Source organism: Arachis duranensis, unplaced genomic scaffold (assembly GCF_000817695.3).
Source record: "Arachis duranensis cultivar V14167 unplaced genomic scaffold, aradu.V14167.gnm2.J7QH unplaced_Scaffold_100260, whole genome shotgun sequence".
Lineage (NCBI taxonomy): Eukaryota > Viridiplantae > Streptophyta > Magnoliopsida > Fabales > Fabaceae > Arachis > Arachis duranensis.
In genome coordinates this window covers 13,294-23,346 of record NW_026263704.1, presented here as the reverse complement: position 1 = coordinate 23,346, position 10,053 = coordinate 13,294, and the positions used below count along the sequence as shown (strand labels likewise).

At 30.0% G+C, this 10,053-nt stretch overlaps 1 long non-coding RNA gene across 4 annotated transcripts; it reads right to left on the bottom strand.

The window, feature by feature from the left end:
* Positions 1-5,400: 5,400 nt before the first annotated feature.
* LOC127743746 (uncharacterized) lies at positions 5,401-10,030 on the bottom strand. 4 transcript variants are annotated; one of them, XR_008005121.1, is made up of 10 exons: positions 9,984-10,030; positions 9,007-9,471; positions 8,059-8,157; positions 7,660-7,775; positions 7,496-7,571; positions 7,312-7,408; positions 6,548-6,662; positions 6,387-6,448; positions 5,909-6,166; positions 5,401-5,560 (listed from the first exon to the last, which is right to left on the bottom strand). It is a non-coding gene; the product is annotated as an uncharacterized LOC127743746 (long non-coding RNA). The 4 variants fall into 4 exon arrangements; XR_008005123.1 differs by having other exon boundaries at positions 8,074-8,157; XR_008005122.1 differs by having other exon boundaries at positions 7,660-8,157; positions 9,007-9,178; positions 9,417-9,471.
* Between the last annotated feature and the right edge of the window lie 23 nt (positions 10,031-10,053).

Genomic DNA, 10,053 nt, shown 5'->3' with positions numbered 1-10,053 from the left:
AGAGCCAGGAAGTGCAATTGAGGAGTGAACTTGAGAAGAGTTTCGCATTCTTATATAGATTGTCAGGGGCGGTGTTTTAGCTTTAGTGCACTGTGTTTAGAAATTTAATAATTACATTTATAATTTTTTAATCCTTTCTATTTTTTTTTCTTTTGTAGGTCAATGACTAATTGATTTATGCATTTATTTAATTACCGGAAGGCCTTTTTCTTTTTTTTTCTTTCCTTTTGAACTTATTTATTCTCACAATTAATTAATTAACTATTGTATATTTTCGTAGAAAACACAGGATAATACATAAAAGTATATAAAATTTTTTGTTAAAAATTTAAACGAAAAATATATAATAATTATTACTATAAATACTTTATAATTTAAAATATTAAAAATAATTAGTATTTTTAATCAATTTAAATTAGTTGAGCCGTCCTCTCATTTATTTACTTAAGTAAGTATTTGTGGTTCGAATTCTATCTTGTGTGTAGCAATTCATTTGCCAATGGTAGATCCTTAATGAATAAAATATTAATATATGGTGGATTAGTCATAGACCTGTGCAATTAGAAAATCCATTAAAAAAAACAATATTTGTCTTTAAGCAAAACAATTTTTCATTGCTAGCAATACTTATGAAGATTTACCTTTGTTAAAATTTACTTGGGATAATTTTATTTATTGATATCGTATTCATTTTTTAAGTCAAAACAATCATATTTTATAACATGATTTTTAAGTTTTCAAACTTATAAACTTGTATCGTTACAAAAGCTATTATATTGATTAATATTTTTTTGTAATATTACTAGAACATCACCGTTGAGTATTAATTAATGTGAAGAAAAATCAATACCAACTTTTGTTATTCAATAAAATAATTCATTTTATTGAAAAATAAATTAGTATTTTCTAAATTAGTAAATACATTTTCTTTTAATTCTTACAACATTTTATTCGACAATATTTGCTATTAAAAAATAACAAATAACCACACTATCTTATAATATGATATATACAGTAATTTTTTATCTTAAAATTAATTATGATTAGTGAGATAAAATTTAAAATTATTTTTTTTCTTACCCAAATTTGAATTTAGAATTAATTAACAACTCATCATGTTTTTAATTTCAATAACAAAATAAAATAAATTAGGTGCAAAATATATAGAATTTAATAATTTTGATTATTTAAATTTTAATTACCAAAAATTAGGTTAGAAATTAATTATAACGTAATAATCAATAATATATATTAGTATGTAAATAAAAATATTTAATGTATTAATTATTTATTTTTTTGATAGGACTAATGTATAATTTATTAAGGGTTGATTTATTGTTAAAAAAAATTTTATAACCTTTGTAATATGTAAAAATAGTACTCTTATTTTTTATTATTTTTTAAAAAATTATTTACAATTTTTTAAAATTATATAATTAACTTATTACTATTTTTCTACTAAAAACTATTAATTTATACTATTTATATATTTTTTCAATACTAATAAGTAAGTAAATATTTGTACTATTATACTTATTATCCTAGATGATGACTTAAATTACTTATTTTGTGTATTAAATAAAATAAATAATATCTTGTATCGTAAATTTATTAAATATTAAGAAAAAATTATGCAATAAATCATATAAAGAGTCGGTACAAAAAATAAAAAATATTTATCATATATACTAATTTTTTATACATGTAGTGTCATGTATATTTAGAATTATCTATTTTAATTAGGGTAAAACACACAATTAAACCAAACCCAACTCAATATTACACAATTCACCCAAATGAAAAAACGTTACATAGATCTCCGTATTTACTTCTCTATGTAAATCGAATGAGATAGACTAGATTTAGTTTTTTATGTAAATCTAATCAGCATGTTTCGATTTATGCATGAATCGAAACAGGATGATTAGATTTACAATATGTAATTTGAGAAAAATAATTAAAAAAATACTATATCAATAAAATTAGGCTAATTTTTTTTATATCTCATCTATATTTTAAGTTTTAAATTAATAACTTTTTCATATTTATTTCTACTGAACTTTTTAAAATAGATGGTTTCATATAACAATAGAGATAGACGGTTAATTTTAAATTACTAGCGTACACGTAAAAAATCACTAGTTTTTAGAAAAATAGATGAATTTACGTAAAAGTAGTGATTTAAAGTTGTCTATTTAAAACCAGCTCATTATATTTCTAGAAACCAACACATTTGAATTTTTAATTATATATGTTCAAATAAAATTTATCAAAATTTTAATTTTTTTATGATTTTTTATTCTCTTGAAATACTATTTTTTTTAATACTAATTTAAATGTGTTTGTTCTAATCACCCTATTTAGATTTACTAGGACAGGGCATAAATCGAAACAAGGTGATTAAATTTACTAGGACAACATGCATGCATGCATAAATCGAAACAGACTGATTAGATTTACATAAAAAGCTAAATCTAGTCTAGCTCATTCGATTTACATAAAGAAGTGAATGGGGAGATCTATGTAACATTTTTTCATTTGGGGTGAATTGTGTAATATTAAGTTGGGTTTGGTTTAATTGTGTGTTTTACCCTTTTAATTATGTGAGTGATTATGGTTATTTTTACTTTTTTGTTATATTAGTAAATAATATTTAAAAACTAAGGTTATTTTTACTTTTTTGTTATATTAGTAAATAATATTTAGAAACTAAGAAAAAAAATACTTATAAAATTTTCTTAATTTCAATAAAAAATTATCTTGTAAATATATCAAACTATTGTATATATAATATTTGTTATAACATTGACTCAAAAAAAGCAAGATCAATCTAAGCGCATTGTTAGGGTCCCAAATTCGACTTAGATTCATTACCTTAAATCCCAATGTAGATGAAGTCCACGTATCCCTTTCAAATCGGCTTAGATTAGATCTCTATTGCTAATTAGGTATGGTAATGAGTACTCAGAAAGAGCATGCAGGGCTCCTTTCCCATCCCTCACTCCCGTTAAAAGAAATGCCCCTGTCCCCTCTCCATCTTTGCAAGTCTCTGTTTTATTTTTTCTTTAGAAAACGCAAATTTTTTCGAGTATCTACAGATATTTTTTGGACTTTTTGAAAAAAAAAAGACATTATAATAGTGTGTAAGTTAATTTTAATTTTTTTAATAACCATATTTGTCATAACGTAATCGATAAATTATGATAACAAATACCGATTGAATATATTTTGAGTATAATATGTTTTATTATTTTGTATGGAACAATATTAGTTTTAATTTTTATTTTTTTATTATTGAGTATTAAAATTAAATAGTATTTATATTATTAGTATTTTTTTACCTTCCTCAACTCTAACTATGATTAGGCCTAAAAACTGGTTCACCTCATTGAAAACAAATGAAATCTAATTAGTTTCTTTTACGGTTAAGTATAATTTTTGTCCCTAAAACAACGACTGAAAATTTTTTCCGTCCCCAACTTTTTTTTACTTACAAAATCGTCCGTAAAGTTTAACTTAGTTTTAAAATCGTCCTTTTTACTAAAATTTTAATTTTTATTACCAAAGTACCCCTAATTAAAAAAATAAAAAAAACAAAGAAAACGAGTTAAAGTGCTGGGGAAGGGAGTCACGCTAGGGGGTTTCAGGGAAGAAGAGAGGGAAGGGAAGGTGGGGAAGGGGAGGGGAAGGGAATCTGCTGCTGCTGCTCCTCGTCGTTCGCTCCTCGCCGCTGGATCTCGCCGCTGCTCCTCGTCGTTTGGTCCTCGCCGCTACTCCTCGACGTCGATGCCAGCAGATCTGCGAAGGTGGACATCGCGCGCCACTCGCCATTTCTGCTTCTCCTCCTCGCTCGGTCGCCGGTCGTCGCTGCTTCTCGCCGATCACCGCTGCTCCTCGTCCTCCTCGCCGGTCACTCGCTACTATTGTTGTTCTGTTTATTATGTTGTTGATTCTAATTCCATTTTGCTTCTGCTACTTTTATTATATTGTTGATTTCTTATTATGATTCTTTTATATTGTTGCTTCTGGTTGCTTCTACTTCTGCTTCTGGTTGATTACATTGTTTCATTGTTGTTGTTGCTGTTCTTCTGCTTCTACTTCTGGTTAATTACATTGTTTCATTATACAGATTTGTTGATCTATTATCCATTTTTTTAATGTTTATTACATTGTGTTATTGTTGTTGCTTCTATTTCTGTTTCTGCTTCTGGTTGATTTTGGGGAAGAATGAGAAGGGTATTTTGGTCCGAAAGACGATTTTAAAACTAAGTTAAATATTAGGGACAATTTTGTAAGCAAAACAAGGTTGGGGACGAAAAAAATTTTCAACCCCTATCTTAGGGACCAAAATCATACTTAACCATTTTTTTTATAGTGCTATACATTGACATAATCATAAAAGAATTAACTTTACACAACTAGAAAATTGCTTAATACAGACAGATTTGGTCTATATTACAGACGGATTTTTAATTACCGACGAAATTACCGACAGATTTTGTCCCTCTGTAAAAACCTCGTCGGAAATTATTTACCGACAGATTGATTTTTACCAGTTACCGATAGATTTTTTCTCTGTAAATTTTCCCCTCCATTTCCCCTAGCGTCAAACTTTCCGACGGATTTTCTGTCTGTAACTAGAGACAGATTTTCCGACGGATTTTTCGTCGGTAATTAGAGACAAATTTTTCGACAGATTTTTCGTTGGTAATTAAAGACAGATTTTTCGCCGGATTTTTCGTCGATAATTAAAGAATTTACTCCTAGCATGCACCTAGTTTATACACGAAAAAAGATGGATACAGACAATGAAATACTTCTTGAAGCAAGGTTCATTATGCATAAATTGTCGGAGGAGGAAATCACCTTCAAAATGGCAAACCAACTCGAATGATCTTGTCAAAACGACCCTTCCTCAATACAGCGGGATCAAGAATGTCTAATCTATTTGTAGCACCTATCACAAGCACCTGAAATTTAAGTTTAAAGTATCAAATAACATCATTGTAACCTGGAAGCCAATTAAAAGCATACCCCTATTAAAATGGATATTTGTAGAGATTATCAGTCATGGGAATAAAAATGAAGATCTATCAAGTTCCTAAGGGGATGGAAATCCACCTCTTATAAATAAATACGGACGAAGGCAGAAGAACCCTTTTTCTCTCTCTCTCTCTCTCTCTCTCTCTCTCTCTGTTTCTTACTGCTTGTAATCAGTTACTTATGAGCACAAAAAGAATATAAAAGTTGTCTGAATCTTACTCCACCAATGTCAGGTCCTCCACGCTTGCTACCAATAGCATCTATCTCATCAATAAATATGATAGAAGGTGAAAATGACCTTGCACTAGCAAAAAGATCCTTAACACGTGATGCAGCAACCCCTACAAACATCTGAGAGAAGAGCAAATTAAATAAGCTGATTTTTAACTTTAAAGATGAAGACAATTTTTATGCATTAAATATTCCATATTCCATGGGTATAAGTTTCATTCATTTACAGAGTGGAGCATATGATCTAGGTACGATCACAACCAGCACACTCTGATCAATGTCAGACCTGCACGCACATTTAGATCAAAACATTTGCATCCTCCAAAGATGCATGTTTCATCATTGGCCCTTTAATACTGATACACTGAAACGGCCCAAAGATAAATGAGCCAATATTTATTAAGATTTCACATTGAATGACAATTTTGATGTATCATTATCAAAGGACCAAACTGATATGCCTGTATCTTAGGAAAATCAAATGAGTGCTTAATTTAAATTTTATCTACATCCTCATTCTCCTAAAGAATTAAATTATTTTTAAATTTGAAAGTTGAATAGAAATTATATTCCAAAGTTCTACTTGCTACTTTCTATTCAATGCGGGTGAATATCTTTGGAGAACAGGCATCACCTCTACAAAATCTGTGCCATTTGCCGCAAAAAAAGGCAACCCTGCTTCCCAGCGATGGCTTTAGCCAGTAGAGTTTTACCAGTTCCTGGAGGTCCATCGAGAAGCACACCTTTTGGACAATAAATTCCTTTGTCTTGAAACTCCTCATCATTCTTTAAAATTTGTACAATCTCTCACAATTCCCTCTTTATATATTCCTGGCCAGGAAAATCATCAAAAGTGACACCAACTCTTTCTTCTGCAGATATAAATTTAGCCCTGGGGAAAAATATAATAATATAACAGTTTTACTAATTAATATACAAATCAAAGTGGTAAATGAACTTAGATTTTTTAAGTTTTACTATCCCATGATTCCTATCTAACTACAGCAACTGTAAAGAGGTACCATGGCCTAGTTTTGAAAAACAAAGCTAAAGAAAAAAAATCTGTATTTGCACATGTTTTGAGTGCTACGTTTGAGTGGCAGGGATTTTACCTTGATATCACTTGATATGGCATTGAATGTTCCTTCCCGCTGGATTTCATATGTTGTAATATCTGAAACACTCATCAAATTAATTGCAAGAATGGCGAGTCTTATACAAATAGATTAAAGAACAAACATAAATTTCATTCAAGGAATAGAAATAGGCATACAACATGGAGTTTAGTAGCCAGCTTAGCTGGCTCATCTTTAGAATCCTGAGTAAGTTTATGCAGAAAGTTGGCTGCCTCCAACTCGACATTTTGTGAAGACGCCATCTCATCCAAACTGCACAATCAGAAAGAGACACCATGACATCTCAGCCAATTAGCAATGACACTCTGACCAAATAATTCAGCACAAAAACAGGACAATTATGATGCCCAACAGTGACCAGGTAAACCCATCCAAGTGTTATATACCTGAAATCCTCCATATAAATATACTTAGGAAAATAATTAGTCAAATCAATACTACATAAGATACATAACCATAACCCTTAACCATATCAAGGAATATAATTTTGAAATGGAATAAAATATTCGAAACACCTCAGAACTTTCTACTTGTTCCCGTGTATGCTAGTGGAAACATCTCAAAGTTAAATATTATGAACAACCATTTTCGTTTTTAGAATCACTGTAAGTTAGAGCAGTCCTCTTGTCTAACATTATGATACATGGAAGGAGGAGTAGTTTTTTTCTTCTTTATATTCAGACGATGTTTCAAAATGGTTTTTCTTGCTGAGGTCTTTTTACTTAGCATTTTTCCATATATGTCTAATAATTAACTAATTAACAAACACCAACATGATTAAGGTACGAGTTAGGCATTTATCTATCTCTTCAATTTCTTCCAGACAAAGTGGGGTTGGCACTACTTATTATTTAGCAATACATACAACTTGTACAAAATTTTCTCAAAGGGATGTTTGAACCTGATCAGTAGACTTATCCTTAATCCTCAAAACCTTATTTTGCAATAATGATCCCCGGATAGAGCCCATGCAGATCACCCAGGGTTGTAATAACCATCTGCAAAATGAAGCAGATGAATGTAAGAACAAAATGGAAAAAGAATGTTGTATTTTAATCAAACACAAAGAGGGCATAACGAAATACCTCACGTAAGGAGATAGATTATAGTCTGCAAAAATACAAATGCCAAAGCATTGATGGGTTGGGTGGCTGCAACAAACTGATAGAAACAATCAAACATAAATATAAGTCTCACAAATTTAGGGTGCTGAAAAGATTAGATACCAATGTACATGAAATAGACTTACAAGTATTCCAATTTTTATGAGGTGGAGGACATCAACATCTCTTGTAAATAGTTTAGCTCCAAAAGGAAGTCCTACACCAAGAATGAATGCAAGAGCCAATCCTAGAACCAAACCATCTGCAATATAATTGTTTGTTAGTCTTACAGCTAATTTAATTGAGCAAAGATTAGGATTTTTTTTTTAAATAGCAATGTAAAGAACCTGTAATACTCAAGCTGCCCAGCAAACATAGATTTGGCATTATGTAAACAGAGAGGTATGAACAAAAATAGATTGAAAGTAGGATGAAGTAAAAAATAGTGCATTATGTAAACAGAGAGGTATCAACTTGCCCAGCAACAGCAAGACCATCGGCAATGAACAATAAAACAATAATCAACAGTGAATGAATAAATAGACCTGGAGATGACACACATGGAAAAGTTATTGATTATCTCATTGACATTGTCAGCCTCCTCTGACCGCTTCTTTACAAGTTCATATATTTCTTTTTTGTATCTGGAAGAGAAAATAAGAAATAAATAAATAAATAAATAAATAATTTCCCTAAATAAGAATAAAAGAATTACTTGTGACATTTGTGGTTGCCTTAGATTTCTTTAATTTTCACATGACCATAACTTGTTTTTACGGACGAGTTATTAACATTTGATCTAAATGACCAAATGTAAGTAAAGGGAAATTTATTTTAATCTTAAAAATTAATTAACCACATTTAATTTCAAATTAAAGAAACAAAAAGTTTCCAAAGAATAAAATTCCACTAAATTTGAAGGTAAATGTTATTCTCTTTTCTTCACATATTAATGGGGTAGAACTTGTTTAAGGTTTTTTTTTCTCCTGAAATATTGGTATTATGATCATAATTTTAGGTATTATATATGTGTGAGTAAATGTGGAGAGAGAGAGAGAGAATAAATGTCATATTTTGTAGGTCTAAATTTTTTTTACTTATTCTATATCTTATGTATATATATCTAAACAATTTAATTTGTATTGCAGCCAGTAGTAAAATACCCCAATGTATTTCCAAAAAACTCAATTTGGGATAAGTAAGTGAATTTTTCCTCACTGCTCTTTAATTACTTTTATATAATTTGATCTAGAAATCCATTTTCTTTTAACTTCTTTTTTCACATTGTTTCTGTTCCTATTGCAGGTTCCCATACTTCTTGCCCTCATTGATAATATCAATTTTTTCCTTTCTGGTATTAATTATCTGCATCTGGCTTCCGGTAGTTCTATGAGGACTCAACTTTTTACCATTAAGATCAAATGCTTTTTTTACTCAAAGAATTCACTTGAGTACTCTCACAAGTATATACTACATATCAAGGAAGAAAAGACCTGAACTGTAACTTGGTGGTGGAACTGGAAGAAAAGGTACTGTCATTATCATCTTCATCACTTGCATTTTGCAAGTAGACCTCATCGTTGGTGGAATAAGGTTCCTCAAATGACTTGGTTTCCATGTATCTAAAGCTGTAATTGTTACGAGAATAAAAATAACACGGTTTTGCTGCAAAAAAATTTCAGTTATTGGGTGAGACATTTATACAAACAGATAGAGTGCAATGTTAGCGCCACAGTTGTGAATGTGATACATACGCTAATTACTACTTCTCTACGAGCTAACACTTCACAGGACAAAATTATAAATATGGAGTTACAACTTAAAAGGTTCCAAAACCAGAAATAAGGTAACAAATACAGAAAGTATAACAGAATCCTTTATATATATAAATAAGGTAACAAACCTCAAAGCTTGAATATCATCCTGCTCTTGTGCAGTAGATCTTCGAATTGCCTCTTCTGTAACATAAAAATCAAACATAAACGTACATGAAGTTTACATAGATAGTTGTCTGTGAGAATTTGTCTCTAAATCTAACAAGCAAGTAACCTCAAACAAGAATAACTACCAGCAAGAACTTAACATCATTTGCTTAGGTAGGTAAAAAAAAAAAGAAACAAAAAATAATACCAACACGCCACAAACAGCAAAGGGAACTTTAAAATAATTTATAATTCATCAGAGGCAGCCTAACATTTAGATATGACAGTAGCAAAAAGATAATTTTTCCATGTAAATCCATATTCCAAACAAAGGATTTTTAAAAAGGACTTTCATTTAGATTCATGTGGGAGTCAAGAAAAAACAAGTTACTAGAGCATTTGCTAAATGAGAAAAATCATTTCTCGAACAAGTGACCTTCCAAGTCATATCTAAGAAAACCTCAGGTCACCAAGTTCAAATAGAACAACAAGGCAACACACAATAAACAAGTTTCAAGAGCACAATGACAAAAAGAAATATTAAATACCCTTGGCGAAGGCAGAACACGACCATCCACTTGAGTAAAGCCAGTGCCTTATAGAAATTCCATAATTTTG